We start from the raw sequence: 25,782 nt of genomic DNA on the forward strand, positions 1-25,782 counted from the left end.
TATCCCCCTTAGGAAAAGAAGGGTGTGGAAACTTTATTCTTCTATGAAGTATGTGGCCATTGAGCAGCTGAAATGTCTAGGGGCAAGAGATCCCCATTTATAGATGAGTCTCCTAACACAGAGCAGAGAATGTCACCATGGAGACCAGAGAGTCCATCATAGAGCAGAAGCAAGACTCATATGCTCTGGGTGGATGGGCCAGACTATTGCCTTCTCTACCTTTCACTGACTGTAACAACTCATGTGAGTTCACTTCAGCCAAGACTAAGACTACTTGTCTCCCTAAAAGCAGGGGCTCAATAATCAGATCAGGTTAAGATCTGACGTGGTGCCTGTGAATTAGGTTTTTGGAAGATTGGGCATTTTTGAGAGAGTTTTCTTAAAGACAGTAGATCCCACTTCTCATGGAGGTCTGAAGAAAGAGGTACTAGCCAGCAAACTCCAGATGTACTGGTTTCCTTTTATAATGGTGCCATTCTGAAACACAGCAAGAAAAACCAAGAAGGTCGGCTGATTTGGGTCAGGGTGCTAAAGCTTCAGCCTTGTTTCGTTCTCAAGCTGGGTAGTGATTAGTTTCTGTTAAGGAATAAGAAGTGGTTATGGAAATACTTTGAGGGTTTTAAAAAAGAAAAATGCAATGTGTATGTATGCAAATGGTCTCTTGTTTCTTTCTGTGGTTACTTTCAGGGCTGGGGCTGTTTAGTTAACCCCTGGGCTGTGTATACACAGTGAGGTCATAGCTGCCCGGGATGTGTGTGCTGTCTTCTGGAAAGAGAAAGATGGGTAACCAAGTGAGCTCTGACTCACAGTCTGGTGGATGGTGACTGTCAGAGAAACACTGAGAGGAAACATTGCATGTGCCCCAAAGGCTGCTTTCAAAGGCAATACCTGAATTGTATCAGTTTGTATTTTTACAATGGAGTCCTCCTTTAGAGGGATCCAGTGTAGCTGGCCTACCCAACTTGGGAAGGAATTGTGCCCAAGAGTCTAGCTCTATCAGCCTCACTCACAAACCACTTCAATGAAGTGGAATAAGAGAGATAGGGTTCCAGGGGGGACACACTCCCCTTCAACTCTCCAGAGTGACATGTCACTCAAATCACAGAGCAAGCCTCTGTTGGTGGGCCTTGCCCACAAGCACTCCTACTGGGAAGTGGTTTCCTCCAATCTTGCTTTCCTTTCAAAACGTTGCCTTGTAGAAAAATGGACTCCATAAACTCCTGTTTCGTGCAGCTTCCCCTGGCTTTGACAAAACAGCCAAGGTGATCAACTTGCGTGGAGGAAGGTTTTACTTTGGCCAAGGGTTTCAGAGGTTTTCAGATGCAGTCATTTGGCTGCTTTGCCTTTAATGAGGCAGCACATTAGGCTATGGAGTGCATGAGAGCAAAGCTGCAGACTTTAGGGTGGCCAGGAGACGAAGATGCAGGGGTCTGCAACCTACTATTCATTTTGTAGGTTCCACCATCATCTAGTAGGGCCACAGGCTGGAAAGCAGGGGTCTTGAGGTAAACTTAAACTATAAGCAGTAATGTCCCAAATTTAACATACTAACTCTAAGCCGTATACCATTCTAACTTCACCTTGTAGTCCCTGAGACTTTTTCTTTTTTATGTGATGGGCAGATTTTTAAAATGCATTATAATTTACAATGCTCCTAGAGGAGGGACTACATTGTGCTAAAAACCAAACCAAAACCAAACCAACCAACCAACCAAACAAACAAAAACAAAGTAAAACAAAGAAAAAGCATATCTTTAATATGTATAAAACTACACCCTGAATTTATTATATCATTTGCAAGTACATTATCCAGCTGGAAATGAGGGTGATTCGTGGTTGACTTGCCCAGGAGTTGGGAGCAACAAGATCATCCGGAGGAGAAATAGGAAGGATGCCACTAACCAACCAGGCTATGCTTTATCCATCTGACTTTTCTCCTTGATTGTATGTAACATTAGGGAGCAACTCCTTGGGGTACCAGTAGATTCTCTGTTAGTCTTTATTTTAAAAAAAAAGTTTAAATTTATTATTTTAAATGTTGACACATTTATGCAATGTATTTGGATCATATCCACACCCACACCCACTACCTTCCTCCAAACTCTGTTAGACTTCGGGTGAAACATGGAAAGGGATAGTTGTCATTTATGTTTGTTAATTTAAAATGGGAATATCTTTGCCTACCCAGAAATAGAACATCTGAACTTCATAATATTAAAACCACAAGTAATCAGGAACACCTTCACGGCGTGCATCTCTCTCTCTCTCTCTCTCTCACACACACACACACACACACACAATCTATCTGGTGTTTTCTTTCCAAACCTGCTATTTGGTAATATTTCAAGGTATATATACTATATTAAATATTTAACAAGTGAGTCCCAGAGCAGGCCTTATTCAACACCTCTTGATAAATTCTGAAATAGAATATTTCTGTAGCATCATACCTTACTGAAACAAATATAACCTCTATATAATGGTGTTTAATATGAAATTGCATATTTTCCAAAGATAATATATATTGCCTTTGAGCTGAAAAAAAAATGTATGTTTTCAGTTACTATGAGACTGGAGCTGTCCACAAACCATACAGTATGAGTTTATAATAAAAAGATGACTGATGACTTATTTTACCCTCATCAAGACCCTTTATTTATTTTTATGTGAATTCATTGATTCTGGGGTTGAGAAAAGTGGCATTGTTATATTGAATTGTACATTTGTTTATTCAACTATTAACTGGATATTTTCTCTGTATGATATACGAAGCCTAGGGTTTGCAGCAGTGAGCAAGGAATGGATTTAACCTCACAAGGCTTCTAAATCAAAGATAGTGGAGGCCAATAAAAGCTGACACAGAGAAAGAAGCAAAGCAGAGAAGACAATGATCCCAGGTAGGCTGGCCTATAGGAAGGCTGCCCAAAAGGAGACATCTTTCAACCTGGCCTTAAGGGAAGAGGGGGTTTTCACCAGGGGAGACCTCAGTGGGGACTCACTAGAGAAATGAACAAGTCAGAACAAGTCACCTGGAGTACCAAGGTTGGAGGCTGTGTCACAGCAGAGGCCTCAGGGGAAACTCCACAGGGAGAAAGCATAAGAGGAAGGGACTTTGAGAAACATGCTTACAGAATCTTAAGAGCTGTTTCAGGAGGAGGAAGTGTGTTGACCAGGTCTGTGCTACAGGGCTATTTGGATGAGGAAGACCAGGGACAAGAGATGTGCTTCAAATCATTTTAAAGTCTGAATGATGTTTTAGTCTGTGCTATTTAACTGTAACAGAATACCTGAGGCTGGATAATTTATAAAGAACAGAAACACATTGGCTTACAGTTCTTCAGACTGGGAAGTTCAAGACTGAGGGAAGAGCACCTACCAAAGGCGAGGGAGGGTTGAGGGGAGGAGAAGAAAGCAAAAGGGAGGAGAAGAAAGCAAAGGGGAGGGGAGAGGAGGGGAAGGAAGCAGGAGAAGGCATGGGGAGATCCAGTGGCTGACTTTTTCTAGAGTTTTCGTTTGGTTTTGTGAAACAGGGTCTACTCTATAGTCAGGCTGCCCTGAAACTCACTATGTAGCCCAGACTTGCCTCAGATGTGACAGGATCCTCCTGCCTCAGGCTACCAAGTACAGGGATAGAGGCTTGAGCCACTCCTCTCAGATCTGCCTTTGTCCTTTAAAACATTGCATTTATTAATGCTTTGAGAATCAAAGCGTGTATAAAATGCACTTTGACCTGATCATACCTACTCTCTGGCTCCCCTCGGGAACTTCTCCTAGACCTACACACCCATCCACAAGGACAGAGCCATAATGGCCCAACAACTTCCTGAAGGTTTTGCCTGTTAATGCTGTTATAACAGCATTTCAATATGAGTATTTGAAGGGGACCATCAAACCACAGGAAACGATCGAGTCTATGTTATCAAACAGCACTGATGAACATAAAGACTGAAAATGAAGATGTCTCTGTTCTACCCACAGCTTTCTTTACTAAGTTGACAGGACGAGCTGCTTCACGTCTGTGATCCTCCCGCACTGCCCTCTGGGAAGGTGGGAGGGGCACGCTGTGCGTATGCGGATTATTTGATTTGTAAGGTGAGTTCAACGAACCTGGTGAGGTTTGTCACGTTTTCCTTCAGTACTTCACAGCATTTCCAAGCTGATTTAAACAGAGTATTTTTACCAGTTGCTACCTCACTGTAAGACAAGCCGTCACTCTTGACAAAGTGATATAGATCTGCCTGTCAGGGTTCTCCTTGGTTCGTATTAAAACTTGTCGGCTAGATATTTTCTCAAGGAAGAGAGGTAGCATCCTTCTGTTGCTACATCTCACGAAGTTCTGTGAACTTAAGTTTGGGTCTAACTACTTTTACGGGCAGAAGTGTTTTGTGGGACAACTAAAAGCCAAGGAGTGCGGGTACAGGCAGCAGAGGTGGTGTTGGTGGGCTTCGGTGATGATATTGGTGGTAGTGATAGTGGTGTAATGGCCTTTGATGATTCCAAGGTTGGAGGACCCATGGTGGAACCTTTAAGAGGTGGAGCCTCGATGAAGGAAGAGGGTCACTAAGGGCGGATCTTTGTGTTACATCCTAGCCCCATTTCCTGTTCACTTTCTGTGGATGCCTTGGTAACCACACAGCCTCCTGGTCCTCTTCTGTGCCTTCTCCCACCATGACAGCCTGTGTTACTTCAAACTGTAAGCCCAAACAGACCCTTTCTCTTTAGAGTTACTTATGTCAGTTACCTTTATCATAACATCCAGGAAAGTCACTAGTGTGTCAGATAGAAAGTGACATTACAGGAGACAACTAGTCCAGACCAGAGTGAAAGCTTGTTTTCACTTCCAAGCTTCTCTTGGGAAAAGCTATTGCTGCCTACAGGAGATGGAATGCATCTTTCAAGGGCATCTTCCACTTGCATCTTCCATTGCTTTCTCAGAATGGGGAAATATGAGTACCAGAACATTTGTATCCTAATGGAAACTGCTTCTATAAACTACCTGATGAGGAATCTGCCTTTCAGTCAGGGGCTGTGTTTTTAGAAATGTTGACAGTAGACTGTTTCTCAATTTTTTCCACGTGTGTTTATATGGCTTTTATTTTTTATCTTGTGTGTATTGCATGAACAGACTTTTGTTGTCATTACCATTTCATACATTTTTATATAGTAAATAATCCTTTCTGTGCCTCTAGAATTTGGCAAAATGACAGGAACATCAAACACGGTGACTTGTGCCTTCTGCTCTGCAGTTTCAATGGAGAGCCAGTCAACCAGCCTGCAGCCACACCCTTTCAGTCAGATGTTTTCAATTTGTCTTCCAATATGATGTTGACTCGAATGCTCGGCAGATTTATCATTTCGGCATTCTCCCCTGCCACTCACTATGAGGCATTATATTTTTCTCATTTAATAGTTGTAGCAGGGTTTACGGTGCTCATAAATCTTCAGGAAGTTTCTAGCCTTGTTGCTGTGCCAGCTGAGAATGGCTTTCTACCTGCAGCCTTTGAGGAACTAGGTGCCATGGTTTACATTTCTCATCTAATTAATGCTTTACCTGAAGTAACACGCAGGCATGGCACTACATTTTAACTCGAGATGTGCATGGCCTGATTTGGCCTGCTGGGGGACACAAGAGGGACAAGGCAGGTCTCCTTCCTATCCTCATTTCTTGTCTAGGAACCTGAACACTGATGTCTAAAATTGCAGCTCTCCCTGTTCCTATTCTTGTGGCTATGCTAAGGATGGAGCCTATACCTACCTCCCACTCTGTGCAGGCACAAGCTTCCCAGCCTGGCATCCCACTCTGTGCAGGCACAAGCTTCCCAGCCTGGCATCCTACCCTTTGTTCTGTAGCATCTCCGGTCAATCACCAGGAAGCCCCCTGCTTCTGAGCATTGATTGCTTGGGCCCACCGCTGCATCTTGCCCTAATTTATGGGTTCCAGTTCTGGTCTTGAGAGATCCATCCAATTCTCACAAAGACAATGTCCACATTGTATGATGAATAAGTTGCTCTATGTACCAGCATCTTTCTGAGTGGAGGGGCAAACAGATGATCATTGCAAGTATACATTAGAACATTCAACCAAAGATGAAAGGAAGAAAGAAAGAAAGAAAGAAAGAAAGAAAGAAAGAAAGAAAGAAAGAAAGAGAAAGGAAGGAAGGAAGGAAGGAAGGAAGGAAGGAAGGAAGGAAGGAAGGAAGGAAAGAAGGAAGAGGTACAGGACAAACCTCTCTAACCTTCCCCTATACCCCAGTCTGCAGTCTTTGGGAGTATTCACAATGTATTCAAACTTATGCAGGTACTCTGAGTGTGTAACTTGCAAGCTTAGGGCAATGACTTCTCTATGATTGTATACACGGTATGTTTATATTTAAGAGATAGAAATCCTGCCGGGCAGTGGTGGCACACGCCTTTAATCCCAGCACCCGGGAGGTAGAGGCAGGTGGATTTCTGAGTTCAAGGCCAGCCTGGTCTACAGAGTGAGTTCCAGGACAGCCAGGGCTACACAGAGAAATCCTGTCTCAAAAAAAAAAAAAACCGAGAGAGAGAGAGAGAGAGAGATCCTTTGTGAATCTTAGGAAGGGATGCTTAGCAACACTGAAGCATCTCCTTAAGTAGTAGCCTCTCTATGGCCAGCCACCAGCATGATATGATGCCACTCTGTATCTGTGAACCTCCACATTCTCTAAAATAAATAAATAAATAAAAAGTAGACCCAGTGATTGCAAGTATCCTTCCAAACTGAGTCCTGAGTATCATGGCTACCCTTCTTCACCCTCTTAGCAACATATCTTTGCCACATCTGTAGTGTCCGTCAATGTCTGCCCAAAGTCCAAGGGCAACGTAAAGCTGCTGAAGTGGTCCAAGCTTCTTATCTCCTCTCCCGTTTTTTCTTATGCATTGCTTCACTGACTCTTCTCTTCCCATCCCATGGGCATCAGCTTCCACAACAAGCATCTCTTCCCAGCCTTATATCCTCAGAAACATGATGTTTGAGAAGATGAGACAGGAGACAGTATCATATATGAACACGATCTACAGGCATCCAGGTGGGATTCTTTTGTGTTTTGTTTTGTTTTGTTTTGTTTTGTTTTGTTTTGTTTTGTTTTTGAGACAGGGTTTCTCTGTGAAGCCCTGGCTGTCCTGGAGCTCACTCTGTAGACCAGGCTGGCCTCGAACTCAGAGATCTGCCTGTGTCTGCCTCCTGAGTGCTGGGATTAAAGGCATGCGCCACCACACCTGGCTCCAGGTGGGATTTTGAGTTGTCTTGTTTTCATCTTATCTGGATAATATCAATTGAATAAAAATGTAAAGGTTGCTCTTGGTAAGTACAAAAGTAAGTACAAAAGCCTATGAGAAATAGATTCTTGCCTTCCAGAAGCCTCTGACACAGCTGGAGAATGATCCAAAATATGTAGAGATAGGGAACATGTGGCGACACAGCAACTTGCTCACTTCTGGAGAACTGGCAGTGTTCAGTGGGCTTCAGTGAAGAATTCCAACATTGACTTTGGACATTCTAAAACTGGTTGGTGAAACTAATCCTTAAAAGGATTGAAAATGCCCACTGGCCCTAGAGAACTATCATTATATGAGTCAGCATCTCTCCCCAGAGCCGAGGCTGTTTCTCAGCAGACAGCTATGACTTTAATTGGAACCTGGCTGATGCTACACCAATTCAGTCCATTTAATTTAATCTACAAAAGACTTGCTGAGATCCTGGGCATAGGACTTTAAGAAGACCAAGAGCATTGCCCCTCTTAGGATAAAGCTTTTCCTTAAATGTCAACCACACCGGGAGTAAGCCTATCATATATAGGGACCCTAAAGCAAAACTCAGGAATGTTGTCACCAGGCCAGGCATACAACAGCATAAGTTGCCTTAGTGACTCCCCATGAAGTGATGGGAATTCAGTTCTTGCCATCATCCTATGAGTGAACTCTTGGCATTCTTAAATTTTGTCTAAGAATCTCCTGCCAGGAGTTTGGGTAAAACTTAGACAAATCATCACCAAGGCATTGCAAGACACCTGTTCAAGTGGGGCTCAAACTCCTCTTCTCTGAGCATTCTCACTCTGAGACTTGAACATTTTTATGTGCTTTCTACTATAAAAATAAACTGGTGATGAAAATGATAAGAAACACTGAGCTAAAAAGAATATAGCAACAGCAAATTGCCCAATTTTTCTGCTCAAATTCTGTCAAACAAAATTTAAAGAAAATGCTTAGTTGATTCGCTAGCTCTTACTATGCTGTATCCACAGGTCTCTGTACTAGCTTTGTGGGGGTACTTTCTCTTTTGTTTCACTGTCATCTCCTATCCATCTCTGCTTTAATTCTGAGACAGGAGAACCTACTAGAGCATTTGGACAAACTCTTGGGTCTGCTGGCTCTTGCCTCTACCTTGCCCTCTTGATATTCTCCAACATGGATAGATTAGAAGTCAGAAATCCAGCCTTCACTCGGGAACATTGCCCAAGAGCAGTGGTTCTCAGCCTGCGGGTTGTGACACATTTAGGGATCAATCTGACTTTTCACAGGGGATGCCTAGGACCATCCTGCACAACAGACATATATAGTATGATCCATAACAGTAGCAAAATGACAGTTATGAAGTAGCAACAAAACTAATTTTATGGTTGTGATCACCACACTATGAGGAGCCCTATTAAAAGGTCATAGCATAGGAAGGTTGACCCGAGAGGCTGGACTCCATGTTCAAGGCCAAGTTACTACCCTTAAACTCTGATTACTGACAATGCAGCTGTTGTGTTCTGCTTCGTTGGAATGGATGTGATTCACAGAACCGTAACTACGGGACCTGGGAGAACCAGTCAGAGTTGATGGGACGATGACGATGCTTCAGCGCAGAGTTCACATGGTCAAGCAGCTCCCCAGATCCTCAACCTTCAGCCACATGAGCCAGCTTTCCTGAAACTGACTTATCCACTGGGAAGCCAGCATCACTGTTGGGAGTAAGCAAAGAAAATTCAGTGTGCATCTTTGAGTGGCAGTGCCTCCACCTTTTAGCTAAGATCAAGTGCAGTTGTGTTGAATGTGATTCCCCTCAAAGACATTAGCACTATGGGATTCTCTAGTTCTCCCATCTGAGACACGCCCTGGGAGACAGGAACAACAGATATGACCTCAGTTTTTCTTTTCTGACTTTGTTCCAGCAGAAGCATTGAGATATTTTACAAGTGTATCATCCACGGGGCTGAATGGCTAAGTCACTCACCCACATCTCATAGCCAGAGCACTTCCCTTCAGTTGAGGGACAAGTGTGAAAACAGGCAAATGTGAGACTCTTACATTGATTGCCATTACTTAGAATCTTTGGGAACCATGCTTTTGGGCTCCTCCAGTTGCCCCGTTTGAGTGTAAGAAAGAATTGTTTTCTAGAGCCAGGATGAACATGGAGGCAGTTAATAGGGATTTAAAGATCACAACTATTTAAATGTTATTCCTAGATTATGGCTCTTAGTGATTTGAGTGTTCATGTGTTTTCTAAAAATTCATGATAAATTTTAGAGAGGAAGAGCTCACCAACTCCAGCATTTTGCAATGCAAGTTTTATTCTAAAACAGGAAAAGCAGTGCTTTCCTGGCTCTTATGGTGGTGCTATTTTCAATGGAGGCACTTATGGAACATGTTTATATCAAAAAGGTATATCTGTCCTGTATTTGGTTAATTCTATTATTTAAAAAATGGCCCTTATCTTGTCCTCCATGTCAGAAGAAATGTCCTATGAGGTGTGTGAGCCTATCCGAAGGTTTCAGGGTTGAAAGAAATACATTTCTATGATTTAAAAGCCACCTTGCTTTTCACATTTTCTAGGTCCATACATGGACTAAGGCTGTATATTATAAAAGAGTGAAACCATATTTGAACATCTATGCTCATGGATAAATTGCATTCACTCACCTGGAATTGTATATCAAGTATCCAGGATGCCTGATGCTCACAGGGCTTTTTTTTCCCAACTGACAAGCACTTAGCCTGTATTTCATTCATAAATACATGATATTATTTCAATTGTGTTTATGAGAACAGTGAGTCTAGGGGAAGAAAGCCAAGCCTGCTGCTAACAAGTACAACCAGGTCTCTTTCCTCATCTTGCCTCTTTTGTATCTAATAATCCACTATGCCTGATACTGACAAGAGTGTTTCCATTCTGCTGTCTTGAGTATCTTTCATGCTACTAGAAGTGGGTCTTTATTCATAGCAATCATTCCTTTCTGGGGCCAAAAAAGAGTTCAGACTTCAATCATCAAGGCTACTCCGGGTGTCTGCCACTTACTCTGAGCCAATTAGATTCAGACTGGCAAGTTGTCTACAGAACCTGACACATGTTGATACCCATTTCCCAGCTGTATGCTATCCTCTGATGTAACTAGTTAAATAAAGCATATTAGAGACTATAGATAGTGAACATCTGAAAATCACACCTCAGTCCATGGTCCCCCATGATCTCACCTGCCAGTGATCTCCAACACATCCTATCTTGACAGGTAAGAAAAACAAATTTCCACCTCTCAGCCTAGGAGTCTCAGAGGTTGGCTAATAGAACCACGGAATCATAACTGAACAGGTTTTAAAATCTTAACTCAAAATCCACATTACTTAGAACGTCCTTAGAGATTAACTGTGTACACACATATACTTTGAGGCCTGCTGAGATGGCTCAGCAGGAAAGAGTTCCCTCTTCTAGCCGCTATGAGCAGTGCATTCATATGTCCACATACCCACATACAGACCTAGATATACATGCATGTACATAATTAATTAATTAACTAATTAATTAATTAAAATAATGGTAATAATGTTTTTCTTACAGCTTGACAGTGAAACAAGTCCCTTTATGGACAGCACTCTACACAGGGCTCAGAATCTGGCAGATCTCTTCTAGTAGGTGCTTGTTCATTTCAATGCTCTGGACCTGTTACCTAAGTGCTGGCTCCCTAGGTGTACCTGGACTCCAGCGTTTGCGGACATGGCTCTTTGCTCATCATTCCTTTCTCCTTACCTGCAAAGAACTGCTTGGATCTGTATCAGAGTTGGAGTTACTCCTTCTCTGTAACTCAGTTCCTTTCTAAGTGGATCACTCACCTACCAGTTCTTGAAGGCATTAGGTCTCCTTCAGAGGATATGATCATTCCAACGAAGTATAGGAACAGCCGCTGCTTCCCAAATGGCGGCCCACGCCAGACTCCTTTTAATTAGCAGGTAGTTTGCAGGTATAATTGCCCAGTAATTGCTTGAACTCATGTAGTGACAAGATGTGTTTATAAGTCACTGGCTGTGCAGTAAATGCCCCACTACTCCAACTCCTCTGAGGCTGCATTAGCTTGGGTTGCAGAGACTCCAATGCCCCCTATCTTAGCAGGGACCTTGACATGCTTACTGCAATGTGCCCTGTAAGAACACTTCTCCATGGGCTCTTGATGGGGGCGACAATTTAATAACAGGTGAAACTTGCATACTTTTCTTCCAACCCAAGTGAGAAGCTTTACTTCAGCAGCTGTGTGCAAGTGTCCAATAACATCCTGATGCTGATTCCTTGACTTCTTGGGGGTGCAGGAAGAGTAGACCCAATCATGGAGAAAGAAGGGGGCCTATGTTGAGCAGGCAGTACCCCAGCTTGTGCTTCTCTGATGTCAGCATGACTACATATCGGGTGGAGACTTTATTAGGATGTATCACTAGGTCTAGACATAAGGGAGTCATTAAGTAATGAATAGTCAGGTTGAAACACATTATAATTTTTCACTTTTTACTCATTTGAGTATGAAGCATGACTGTTAGAAGAACAATGTCCTTCTGGTGATGATTTTTCCCCTGGAGTGGAAGCTATTGGCTATGGAGGCACCAGGGGGAAAAAAAAGAGGTTTATAATTGAACATTAGTACCATATGGCCCTTGTGATGAAATTGGTTTGGGGGAGACTAAATTCAAGTGTCGTAGCAAGTCATTGGAATGTTTTGAGTCTAGGTCCTGCCCGTTACAACTTGCATAACAGTTTCCTTCAATGATGTAAGCACTCATTCCTCCATCCAAGGGGTGACGGGTTCAGAAAGATCAATGGTTTCCATAGAATGGTACCTATAAGCCCTGAGGCTCCCATCAGAAAGAGTGTGGGCTCCTGATTATACACTCAACAAGGTGGCTGGGCTCTCCTCTGTCTGACATTCTTGGCTTCCTACTTCAATTGTAATTTTTTTTTAAAACTAAAGGGTCTGCTAAACACGTTAGAATACCATTGGACTCAGCACTCGCTCGCACTGCTTTTCCTTTTGTAGAATAAAACTTGCATTGCAGAATGCTGGAGTTGGTGATCTCTTCTCCCTACAGTTACCCCCAAGGAAGGGCAGATCTCTACTGGCTTGGGAGAAACCACTCAGCCTACACTACCTAGCTCAGTAGATAGGAGTTTTAAGACTTAGAGCTCTTGAGCAGCAAATGGTGATAGCTCACCAAAGAGAGGAGCTTACCACCAAGCCTGGTGACCTGAATCCCATCCCTGGACCCCACATGGTGGAAAGAAAGAACCAATTCCTGCACATTGTCTTCTAACCTCCATGTATATTCCCTGGCATGTGGGCCCGTGCTTCCCTCCCCCCAACACCCCAAACAGGTGAATAAAAAGAAGTCACAATTTAGAGTTGATTTTCTGGTGCCACTTTTGATTCCTGGGTGGTATTGTCAGGCACAAGAATCAATTCCCTCAGAGACGACCCAGTGAGCCTAGACTAGATGCATGTGTGCAAATGGCAGAGTGAGTAGTCATCAGTTTATCTAGGAACAGAGGGAGCTGAGGGACCAGAGCGTGTTCTATTGTCACAATCTCAGAAGCTACCAACTCCCAGAGACAGATACACTGACATCAGAATCTACACATTTGTTGGCTAAATAGTTAACCAGAGAGGGTGCTTAAGCAACCAGACTCAATTCAGATTGGAACCAATAAGGTTCCAAGTGATATCTCCCTTCAGCCGGTCAGCAGACCCTCAGGGAAGAGACTGGGATGGTTCTAGACAAAATTATGAGTTGTGCCTCATGTTTGTGCACATGTGAGGTGCGGTGCAGACCAAACATGTGATCTCACTGGCCTTAGAAATGGTTGCAACATCTCACTGATTCACAATGCCTGTCTGCTCACTTCTGTGCTCGGCACCATGCCCCGCTGCATTATTTCATCCTCGTGTTGCTGTAACAAAATACCTGTCAGAAGCAATTTAAGGAAGGAAGAGTTTGTCCTCAGGTCACCATTTGAGAGTACAGTCTCTATCATGGTGGAGAAAATATGCTAACGGACCCGTGAGGCGGCTGCTCACACACCGCACCTGCGCTGGGGAGCAGGGACAGATGAGCCCTGGTGCATTCCCTTTTCATTCAGTCTGGCCCCCAGACCACAGAACGGTACCACCCCCATTCAAGGTTGGTTTTCCTTCCTCCATTCCTCAGCCTGGAAACCCACTCACAGACATGCACCCAGGCTTATTTCCTGGGCGATTACAGATGCTGTCAAGCTGACAGTATCAGCCATCACCTCTCCCATATCGAAAGGGAGTTCATTTTGCTCTCTCCCGGTCTAGGTGAAATGTGCGTTTTTAGTGCACATGGTTCATTCAGCCCCTGGGGAGCAATGTTAGATGTTTCTTTTGCAGAGCTGTCTTTGTACATACCTTACACTTCACACTGGCTGCAGGGAATATGTCTGTCCTGGCTTAAGGACAAGACAGTTCCATTTCCTCCTCTAAGCAATAGCACGAGCTAGACTGAAAACAACTGTCATTTTCTTCCTGTCTGGACTAAAGACCTTGCCAAGACTGAAGAGAAGTCTTTCCCTGGCACAGCTACCTCCACCATCCTGCTGTTGCCTCCCTGACCCTCCCAGGAGCACGTCTACACTTAGCTTGGCGCCAGCAAGAGTTTCACTCTTCAATACTGTGATCCTCATAGGTTGGTGTGGCTGTAAACATTGAGTCGCCGCCAAAGAGTTTACATGCTAAAGGAAACAGCAAGTGGTGAGAAGATGACCTCACAGAAAGTAGATGCCAAATGGAAGCAGCAGTGACTGCTGCTAGCAAGCCAAGTAGACAGAGACAAAGAGCAGAGGGAAGCTGTGAAAGAGAAGACTTTGATTCAAGGCTTAGATTCAAAATCAGCTAAGGGTAAGGTCATAGAAAGACCTCATCTAAAAAATAATAAGGAAGGAAAGAAAGGAGAGGGGTTAGGGAGGGAGAGAGGGAGGAAGGAGGGAAGAAGAAGGAGAGGGAGGAAGGGAGAAGGGGAGGGAAAAGGAAGAGGGAAGGAAAGACAGAAACAAGAAAAAAAAGGAAGAAAAGATAGATGAAAGGAAGGACTAGGAGAAAGAAAGAAGGGAAGAAGGTCTGGTTGGTCTTGAGGAATGAGTTGACTTAAAAGCCTGTACTTCCAGAGCCACATTACATGGTGAGGAGAGGTAGGCAGGATATGTGTGAAATGTTGAGATTCCCCTTAAATGTAGAAAGAACGTGATTTGCTGGTCGGTGCTGCAAATCATTTAAAAAGGGGGAAAGTTAAAGGTCACGGCGTGGAAGTTCTTCTTAGGGGGAAGGTAGGGTTCAGTGGCAAAGTCCCCATCAATGTGCGAAAGGATAGGACAGATAGACAAACTGGGTGCTCAGCTGGTGTGCTAAGGGAGCAGAAGCAGACAGTGAGTGGAAAGTGAGATAAAGCCATCCAAAGGAACTGTGTCTGCAGGGGCTTAAAGTCTCAGGAGCAGCTAATTTCAGTGACTGGTTCTGCTGATCATAAATGCCGAGAGCCAGGGAGCCTTTGAGGAGACTGTGGAAGGCATGCTTAAATGTATGTGTGTATATATGTATGTATGTATGTATGTATGTATGTATGTATGTATGTATATCTGCACATAGTGTGCATGTGCATGTGTATGTGTCTGCATATGTTGGTATAGATGTGAATGTTATAGAAACTTTCCATGTGGGCATGGTTAGGTATTTACGACCCCTAGGGATACTGGCTCTGATCAAGCTGGCTGAGAGTGATTCTATGTAAATTAAAGTAAAATAAATCAAATGTCACAAGCAAAACATACTAAAAGTGCCTTTCGAATAAAGCACTGCTTCCCCAGGCAAAGGTTTGACACGGACACAGTCTTCCCTCTGTGCTCTGTCATCAGTTGGGTTTTATTGTTATGACATTTATCTGATTTTTGTGTTTTGCTGTTTTGGGGGTGGTGGTGAGGGTTAAACTTATATTATTTCCCAAGCACACACTCATCTACATATCTGTACACTCACATCTGTGTGGCTGGTAATGAAAGGATGCTTTTCAGGTTTGGGCCTCTCTTACACATTGGTAGCAAATCTAGCAAACTACAACCAAAATAGATGAGTGAGTAAATAAATAAATAGAATGAAAACATAACTTAGAGAAAAATGAGTGTTCATTTTTTGGTCTGGAGTAGCTTTCTCCTCTTTCCTCCTGAGCCTCAGATCCTACCTCCTTCCCCTCCAGAAGTAACAATAAAGTTGAAAACAGTCTGCCCCTCCTTTTCTTCACCAGCTCCTTTGCTTTCTATGCTCTTGATATCCCAGCACACGGGCCCAGGTGTCCTCTGGAAATTCGGGTCTAGATTCCCCTGGGTGCCTTAAAGTCCAAGACATATCCTGAGTCTCCACAGTCTGTATGCCTCTGTGTGTGTGTGTGTGTGTGTGTGTGTGTGTGTGTGTGTGTGTGTTCAAATAATGGCAGGCTGAACTTGTAAGTCAGTATGGGCCCAAGAGAAGGAATAGCTAGTGAGCTATGAGTTTTTTTTCAAGAACAGAAGGAAGTCTGCCTAGTAGAACCTGGGTCTGGAAGAGCCACTGGAGGCTTAGATGCCTCCTTTCCTCTTGTTATCTGTTCAGGGTTCAGGGCTTCACAGCCCAACAGCTGACCTTCAGGGGGTGAAATAAAGAACCAGAAATAGACCTCAACACAGGACACTGGACCATCTCCTTGTTCTTCCGTAGTGCTCTCCACTGTGGGAGCAGTTTTCTGGTGAGTCCTTTGGAAAGGGGCACCTGCAGTACCAGCAACAGCCACAACCATCAAGGATTTATTGAGTGTTTGCCTTGTCAGCACCAGTGCTGAACTCGTATTAGATCATAAAACAATCCATTGTTCATTTCATAGGTGGTAGGGTGGGAAATGAGAATTGTTAAGTAACGTAACAGTTACAGTTCAATTAGTCCAACTTAGGCTGGACGTAAAATGTGTAACAGAGTGTCCACCATTACTGTAATAGAATACATACTGTTCTATGAAATGGTTGCAGTATTTTTCTAGTTCACCAAGTTTTCCTCCGAAGTGGTATTTTATCTATTCCATGGCAAAGGACCCGGAGAATAAGGGGCGGGGTTGGGGGGAACGACCCAAGATGAAGTAGTTCCCAGAGTAGACCAACAAGTTAACAATATTGATGATCAACTAGCGACAGTTGCATTAAGGCAAATAAAGTTAGGTGTCTGGTTATGTGGGAAGAAAGATTTTCTCTTTTGAATGACACTTCTATTTCCAGCATTCAAAGCAGCATTCAAAGCTTATCTTTAAAATGAGCGATTGTGAGAGCTGAGCCACTTTGTCGCTTTGATCAATGCACGGAAAAGAAAATCCTTTGCGGCAGATAAATGGATGAAATGGGCTAGGGGGGTTCCCACAGTAAAAATTCTCAAACTAATCTCATCTGGTTGAGAAATACCCAAACTATTCAAGGATTTTTTTTTCCTGTTGGAGGTTGTAGCCAGCGGTAGATTTTGCATGCTCTACTGTTTGACCCACACCCGTGCACGTAGGGGCGGCACTAACTGTATTTAGTGGAAGATTAAAAAAAAAAAAAGTCATGAGATTGGGAAGGGAAAGTTGTCCCAGATACTGGGGGAGTCAGAGAGGGAAGTGGTAGTAGATATATTCATATTTTATTATTCACCTGTTTTAAATTTTCAAGAAAAGAAAAATTTTTTGAAAAGACCATGTATTTTTTTTCTGCCATAGATATTGTTTCTAAACATTAAGAGAGGTTGGAAATCTATAAAATCTTTTCTGAAAGCCTGGAAGATCTAAAACTGATAAATCAGCAAGAGAGATGGGGAGCCAGAGAAAGCACATGAGAGGTTGAGGATTTATAGACCAAGGTAAAATAAACAGTGTCATAAGATCTTAAATATATTCAAGCACATATACTCTAAATCTACCCTAAGACGCACTGGGTTCAAATGAGGTTTGTGCTTGAAACTCAATGACTGAATCTTTAAAATTCTAATTTTCCATATTAGTAAGGCTCAACATAAAGTTCAAATAAATACTGTCATGCTTAATTTAAACTCTTGAAAAAACACAAATTGATAGGCATTTTGTTATTTATGAGGGTGGAAGGGTCTAGGGACATAGCCTAGCGGTAAAGCTTATGCCCACAGTGTATGCAAGGGCTAGTTTTGATCCCAGGCACTAACAAATAAAGCAAGTGGCTGAAGAGATGATTCAGTGGGTACTCGTACATGTTGCCTGTCCAGAGGAACCAGGTTGCCTTCTCAGCATCGATCTATGTTGAATGTTTTTACAAGTGACTATAGCTCCAACTTCAAGACGTTGAGTGTCTGCCTCTGGCCTCCACAGACACCTGCACCCTATTAACACACCCGACACAGACACACACAGATACACATAATCAATGTATATAAAATGAAATCTTAAAGAAATAAAGTAAAAGATGACCAAATATCTAAAGGTAGCATGTTAATGAATGAGAAATCCTGAACATGAGGAAAAGGCAGGGCCTCCCTGCCTCTACCCCAGATCAACATTCCTATGAGGTACCGGTGAAAGCCATTAGACTACAGAAAAAAAACCAAAGGCAAATGAATATGAATACTAGCAGTAAAATAACCTCTAGCTACAGAAGACTGCAAACCTGAAAACCTAGAGAATTAATAATAAAATTAACTCTAGCTTTAAAAGGTTAATTATGATAATAAGTTAATATAAAAAAATAACATGAATAGGCAGCATACGGCAGCTGATATGAGGCCCCAACACACAGCAGAGGACTGCCGGGTCTGTGCTCATTCAGTGATGATGCACCTAACTCTCAAGAGCCTGGAGGCCCCAGGGAGTTTAGCAGTCAGGTGGGGTTGGGGGTGAAGTAGGGACAACCATGTGGAGACAGGGGATGGGGAGGAAGTATAGGATGTGGAACAGTTGGAGGGTGGATGGGGTTGGGTGGGGAATTAAATATGGAATGTAAAAAATTAATTGATTAATTAATTAATATAACATGTTTTACAAACTACCCATAGACTATGTAAGGAATGAAACGGTCTATTTACAACAGAAAAATCTACAAGAAGATATTTATAAATATAATCATATCTCATTACAAATGTGCGCCCACATAAAATCTTACATACTCACAGCATCTTTATTAATAATAGCCACATACTGACGACACGGTTACTCATTGGGTTGTTTTATGGGTCAAGTTGTCATACCTGCACAGGGAACATTATTCAGCAATGTCAAGGATTGGATTAGTGGTTTGGGCAATAATGTACACGAATTCAAAAAGCATTTTGCTCAACGGGAAAAGCCAGATTAAAAGGCTATTTGCTCTCTGGGTCCCATGGGCTTCCCTCCTCCTCCTGGAGGAGATGTTTTATTCAAAAGACATTTCCACACAATGCCTTACCTGTCCTCTTCATAGAGGCCAAATGAAGGGAGCCAAATGGAGGAGAGACACAGATAGAATGGCCAGGGCACTCTGGTAGAGAGGACCAGAAATGGCGTAGTATCAGAGTCTATGACATCCTCTGCATGACCATCCCCTTTCTGGAGGAGTGACAGCCCTACCTATCATAGTCTCCAGAGCATCCATCAAAGATGGGACCTGCTGATTCTCATAACACTGGGAAAGGGGCATCCCAGGTCCCTCTCCTTCCTCTGTTCCATGTCTCCAGGTCTGGAGCTACCTAGAGTTTTCCTGACTGCGCACTGCTGAGAGTTGATATGAGTGGCAAGGAAAAGCTTGCTGTCTCATGGGGCCATGGCAATGTGGGTTTGCCAGAGGAATTCTTTCCCTCCTTTTATATTCACTTAAAAGTCCTGGGGAATTATCTGCAGAATTTGCTTTTGTTGTTGAGTCTATTATACAAGTAGTTATGTACTCAAAATGTTTTCTTCTCTATCAGTGTTAGAATATGATAGTGCCGGCTTCTGGCTTGACTTGTAGCAGGAGATGTATAAGAGACAGAAATGGAAATACCAAGCAGAGAGGTCAGAGAGGCAGGAGGGCTCTAGGGCAGAGACTGGGCATGTGGCGACCTTTATGAAATGCTTAACTGAAAAACAGGCAATAGATGGAAGTATAATTGACAGAGGCCTGTACACCAGAGTCCCTCCATCAAGTCAAACGGCAGCAGAAGGCCTAGAGACAAAGCCATTCTAGGTGTGTGAACCGAGTTTACTAGTTTAAAGTTCTTTCATAGTGTACAGACTCATTATTGAAGCTGGGATAGTACAGGTTCACTCAGTTCACTGCTAACTCAGCAAGGTCGGACTTGTGAGTGTGTGGATTCATGTGTTCTCCGCACCATGTTCTTGTCCCTGTTATCTCTCCCTCCATTGCTGTGGCGCCTTTTCACCTTAGGGCCTCCACTCTGTCTTGCTTTCCACCTGGAATACTTGGTCTCCCTCTGTGCAGTCTTTAAGCCTTGTTCTCAGTGAGGTCAGCTCAGATTCATATTTTAAATCAAAACCACCCCATGGCATGAAAGCAGATACGTCTTGCTTTTCAGTTCCATGAGGTCTCATTTATTGATTGTTGGTCCTGGTGCCTGTGCCAATGGTATTCTGTTCAGAAAGAACAAGAAAAGAAAAAAAGTGTGGATTTGGAGAAATTGTCACCAAAATATGAAAAAAAATCCATTTTTAATTAAAAAATGAAAAGGGATATTTTCTAATATTGAAGAGAAACACAGTCTTTCAGGCTCTGTCAGCGCAGACTTTCCCCAGCACTGTATTCTCTCGAGGTGGAGGCGTATGAGTCCAGCTGCCATCACAGCTGCCTGTGAAGAGATGGTGCTGTCCCCGCCTCATGTGTGGATGCCCTTCTGCTCCTTGCCTTCTCCTCTCTGCTCACTTAAGGCCATTTTGTCTCCTCAGCTCCCGCTAATCCCAGAGACCCTTGGGGTGGCTGTGATTCCCCAGTCATTCACCCTACACACTGGCTCTTACCTGTTCCATATTTGCTGGTGATAGGGTGCAGGGCATGCTATCTCTGAACACGTTGCTTCTGATTCCTGAGTGCTGTGTGTATGCACATGTATGTTTCTTCATGTGTATGCATGCAGATGTATGTCTCTGTGTGTGCATACATATGTATACATGTTTTCTGTGTGTGTACATGTATGTTTCTGTCTGTATGCATGCACATGTATGTATCTGTGTTTACATGCATATGTATACATGTTTCTCCTCTGTGTGTGTGTGTGTGTGTTTGTGTGTTCTAGACTTGTCTATGCAGGTGCTTGTGCACATATATTGAGGCCAAGGTCAACCCTGAAAATCATTTCTCAGATGCAATCCACCTTGTTTACCCTGGCCAGTAGCTCACCAAGCTGAGTGGCTAGGCGCTGCAGGAAATACCTATTTTTGCCTCCCCAGTGCTGGGTTAACATCACACCCAAATATATTATATAGATTCTAGGGATCAAACTCAGATTCTCATTCTTACAAAGAAAGCATTTGACCAACAGAGCCAACTCGTTAGCCCAGATTGTAGAAATTTAGCATGCACATTAAGTCTACTGCAGAGGGACAGCCATTATAGTTCTTATGATGGTGGGGCAGAGATGGCTCTCAGAAAGACCTGACTGCATTCTGTCACACCACACACAGCTCACATTTCATCAAGGCTGAGGCAACCCCATAACTCTCATTGCTCAACTTTCTTTGCCCAGAAGTCCAAATTTCTGCATGAGATCATTATGAGCTAAGTTAGGAAAGGCAAGGAGATTTCTAAACTAAGTCTTGGAGTCTGTTTAGAGCCAGAAAAATAGAATTACACAGTATCCAGAGTATGTGGCATAGACTCAATAGCTCATTGATTAATGCTGGCGCCATTTGCCTATAGCCAAAGGCTCTCGAATATTGTTTGTATTTATTGCAACACTATTGATGACAAGAAAGGGGCATGAGATAGATGGCAGAGGTTCAAACCCCAAATTAAAGAATGGTGTCTATGCAAGCCATCTATGAAGACCTGTGGTGAGCAAGGGATTCAGCCAAAGAGAAGCCCCAGTGAACTAACAGTTCATATTAGGAAATCAACACGGAGGGATAAGCAAGAAAGCAGAATGAATCTAAATAGTTCGTGGATCCCAAAGCTGTGAGAACTTACGCATTCAGAAACCTGCCTTGTTTGGACGAATGAGGTAGATTCTTGGAAGGTGACTGTGTACAGCATTTAGACACCGTTTACATAAGCAGTCGAGCAGATAACAGATAAATGGAAGAGGGTAATGTTTCCTGGAACTGAGTCCTGGGATCACACATGTGCACTGACATGACCAGTTTATGTGGGGCTGGGAACAAACCCAGGGCTTTGAGCATACTAGGCAAGTATTACACCAAGTTACCTACATGAACAGCTCCAACAAAGGTTTAGGTCTTTTTGTCCCCCTACATTTTCCAATGTCTTCTTTTTTTTTCTTTTAAACTTTTTATTTAATTTTTTTCATAGGGTTTTTTTTTATTATAGTCTTTCCTCTCCCCAACTCTTCCAAGATTCTCCCTACCTCTCTACCTACCCAACTTTATGTTCTCTCTATTTAAAAAAAATAGAGAGAAAGAAAAGCAACAAAAAAGTAAAAATCAAAAGTCAAAACAGACAAACTGAAAGAATGCCAGTAAGACAAAAACAACAAATACACACACACACACACACCACCATTTTGTGTTGGCCATATTCTCCTAGTTGTAGGCCCTGCCCTGCAGTATGGTTAAGCATCCTGTGACACTCCATCAGAGCACACTGGTTTTCTCTTTCCCAGTGTACATCAATATCAAATAGCTTTTTGGTTACAAGTGGAACTTTGTGTCCATTTCTCCTCCTCAGTACTGGGATTTCATCTGGTTTGAACCTGTGCAGGTCCCGTGTATGCTACCATGATCTTGGTGACTTCATATGTGCCTGTGTCCTGTTAGGTTTTGAAGACACTGTTTCATCCACCATCTTTGGTTTTTTATAATCTTGTTACCTCCTCTCCCATATAGATCCCTGAACCTTGGGTAGAGGTAGCGGGGGTGCGGGGGAGGGGGAGGTGATTGATAAAGACATCCCATTTAGGGCTGAGAGTTCCAAAGTCCCTCACTGTCTAGTGGTCCATCTCTTTGTCAATTGCTGTCTACTGCAAGAAGAAGCTTCTATGAGGGCTAACACCTTAATACATGGGTATAGCAATATGCCATTAGAAGTCATTTTATTGCTATATGGAGTATAAATTATTTAAATCCCTAGCCCAGAGCTTCTACCCACCTTGATCATTGAGTTCCTGGATGAAAGACACACTCATACATAGCCTTTATATTTACAATAAGCCTTAATCAGCATAAGAGCTGGGCAGATACCTAGTCTCCATGCTATCAGCATCTACTTTCCTATCGATAATCCCAAGTTACTTCTATTTACCATGTTCCATCTGGGCTGCTATTAACTCCAATTAGGCAGCCCTCAGGGTAACACTTTCTTGACCCTTAACCCACCCTTCCCCCTCTCCTGCACCTTCTTTTCCTCATGGCCCATCTCTTCTCCCAAGCGTGTGAAAACCTAAACCCCCATCTATGTCTCTTCTGTCCATCTATTGCCTGTTGGCATCTGTATTCACCTATCAGAACTAACTTGGGGGCAGGGTCAGAGGAGCTACACACATACTCCAGGTCTTTGTAGAGTCTTTCCCACACTTAGCATTAGAATACTGTATAAGACAAAAACCTCAACAGCTATATTCCAAAAGTTTTCTTTGAATTGTTCTGATATATTTTTTTAATTTATTAATGGAACCAAGCAAAATCAGAAACTTTAGGGGAGGATTAATTATTAATCATATTAATGTACCCAGGCACAGCAGGTATTATAGAGGGGCAGCTGCTTGATAAACAACACTGGACATGCCTGCCACTCTTCCAGAAGTGCAAATAAACCTCCATATTGTTACCCTCCTTCCTGTTTGGCAACGCTCCAGCTCAGAGACACTTCAGTGAGAGTCTTGCTTTCAGAGAAGTGCTGAGCCTAGATGTAAGTAAGCTTGTCTACTTGGTTCGAGATTCAGAGATACTGCCCAGTCATTCTACCAAAATCAAGGCTCTAGAGCAGTTTGTCCCCTGCCCTAGTGTCAGCAGCCACAGTCGCACCTCCACCCACTCCAACTTTCCAAGCACCACAACCTTCCACTTCCCTGCTGAGGCATTAGGTCAGAAGTTCTATAGATATATTGCCTATCTATAGACCAAATGGCCTCTCTGAGTGTATCCTCAGCTGTAGGTAAAGCCAGGCATCTATGCCAAGATGGGACTCCTTTGTATAGATGCTGGTTTTGGAAGTTTTAAAATTGATAATTCAATGTACTGACTCATGTGTCTGTGTCAAATATAGCTTAGAGTTTCTTTTGCTGGCTTCCTCTCACATTGTGGGTAAACACACACATAAATACCCAGGGTAATGTGTCCCTTGAGTTTGAACCCTTTAACCTGGTGCTTTATCACTTGTTTTCCCTCAACCTCTTTCGAGGCCCAGTCAACTCCTGTGATTCTGGATAATTTTTGCTTCTAACTATTCTGGCAAAGCTTCTGTGTTCCATTATTGATGTTAACATGTAGCAACCCATTTGTCCACAATAACACACACAATAACAAGTGCTCACTGCCTATAGTACTCCCTAGGGAAGTATAGGAGACCTTGATTTTTGAAACAAATATTGTTATCATGTAGGGGATTAAATACATGATCTTGATGCCTATATATGTCTCCAAATAACAAATAACTTGTGGAATGTACGACCACCTCAAGCCACGGGACACATACCTCTGTCCACACTTGTGGTACCAGGCCACCCAGCCTTGATCCAGTCCAGGCATTCCAAATACTAAACTAGAACTGTCTCAGAGCAGCTCTACAGGCAGCGGGATGTTAGTTGTCAGAGCAGAAACTTTACTCCACAGTCTCCCCAAATTCTCAGCCTACATGCCATTGTTCCATCCCCCACACAAAGATACAGGGTATATGGCAAACGATCTTCTGAAAATTAAACAATTAAAATTAAACCCCTTCATTATACATTGAATTTTAGAGTGTTATTGTTATTGTTATAACATAGTGCCTCAGCTATTTTATATATATATAGATATATATATATATATATAATTATTATTATTATATTCTTCCTTACAAGAAGTTATATTTAAAAAAAAAAAAGCTAATCAGAACTAGTGGCTTTACTGTCCACCAGGTCCTAACACATATATCACACAGAATGGATGTAGGCTCGGATCCTATACAAGTGAAATATTTAGTTAAGGAAAAAGATGAGAGAGGAGCCAGAACTAAGAGGCCCATCAGTGGCTTGGCTTGGCTTTCTGTGGGTCTGTTGTGTTGTCTCATTCAATAAATAAATAGCATTTAATAGTAAGAGATAGAGACAAAAGTACATGAGAACTTAGCTATCCTTCCATAACCCATTCCTATGTGTCTGAGTATCTGTGCTCACTCATGTGTGTGTGTGTGTGTGTGTGTGTGTGTGTGTATGTGTGTGTGTGTGTGTCTATGTGTGTGTGTAAAAGACAAAGATCAACCTCAGGTATGATTCTTCAGGCACCATCTACACACTCCCTTTTTTGAGGCAGGGTCTCTCATTGACCTGGAGCTCACCAAGTAGGCTAGTTTGGCTAGCCAATGAACTCAAGGAATTGGTATATCTTCATATCCCAAACACTGAGATTAAAAACACACTACTACTCAGAATATGTGTGTGTGTTGTGTTTATATGTATCTCTCTGTGTGTACATATGTATATTTATACTTACATATGTACATACATGCATATGTATGTGTTGTGTTATTGTATGTATATATATAGTAGATTCTGAAGATCCAACTCAAGTCCTTATGCTTACATGGTAAGCCCTTTGCTAACTAAACTGTGTTCAAAACTGTAATTGTACATTTTTTCTAAATCCACCCTATGACTGTTCCCAAAGCAATCCTTCTAACATGCCTTTCTACCCTTTCTGAAGGTTTATGTGTCACTATTATTTTATGTTACAAAATCAAGTTCCCTCTGACTCTCATTATATTGTGATAAATTACTTTTAGGATCTCAAAGACAAGCTACTACATCTCTTCCCTCTCTCCTTAGATGCAGACAGGCATCCTAAGCAGTTGTTTAGAGCATCTCACCTGAATGCTGCCAGCTTTCCTGACATCACATCTGGGCCAGAATTAATGAGGCAGTGCTCGCTGACTCCTGGAGGTGATTACATTTCCAATGACAGCATAGTTCAGACAAAACGGATCTAACAAGATCCCATGATGCCATCTTATAGAATACTAAATGACAGGAAGCAAGGTGAAGGCTGGAGGCTCCAACTGACCCAGCACCTAAGATGCCATTGTCATCAGAACCCCTCCATGCCTAGAAATGCTGAGGTGATTACAGTTGGTGATGGCTAAGAAAGCAATAGACATAG

General features: G+C 42.7%; 1 long non-coding RNA gene across 1 annotated transcript; it reads left to right on the forward strand.

Moving 5' to 3' along the window:
• The first annotated feature begins 3,978 nt into the window (after positions 1-3,978).
• Positions 3,979-11,889, forward strand: Gm34130. The gene is made up of 4 exons (XR_373778.3): positions 3,979-4,092; positions 6,942-7,049; positions 8,765-8,975; positions 10,838-11,889. It is a non-coding gene; the product is annotated as a predicted gene, 34130 (long non-coding RNA).
• Positions 11,890-25,782: the final 13,893 nt, after the last annotated feature.

The sequence above is a fragment of the Mus musculus genome, chromosome 1, assembly GCF_000001635.26.
Source record: "Mus musculus strain C57BL/6J chromosome 1, GRCm38.p6 C57BL/6J".
Classification (NCBI taxonomy): Eukaryota; Metazoa; Chordata; class Mammalia; order Rodentia; family Muridae; genus Mus; species Mus musculus.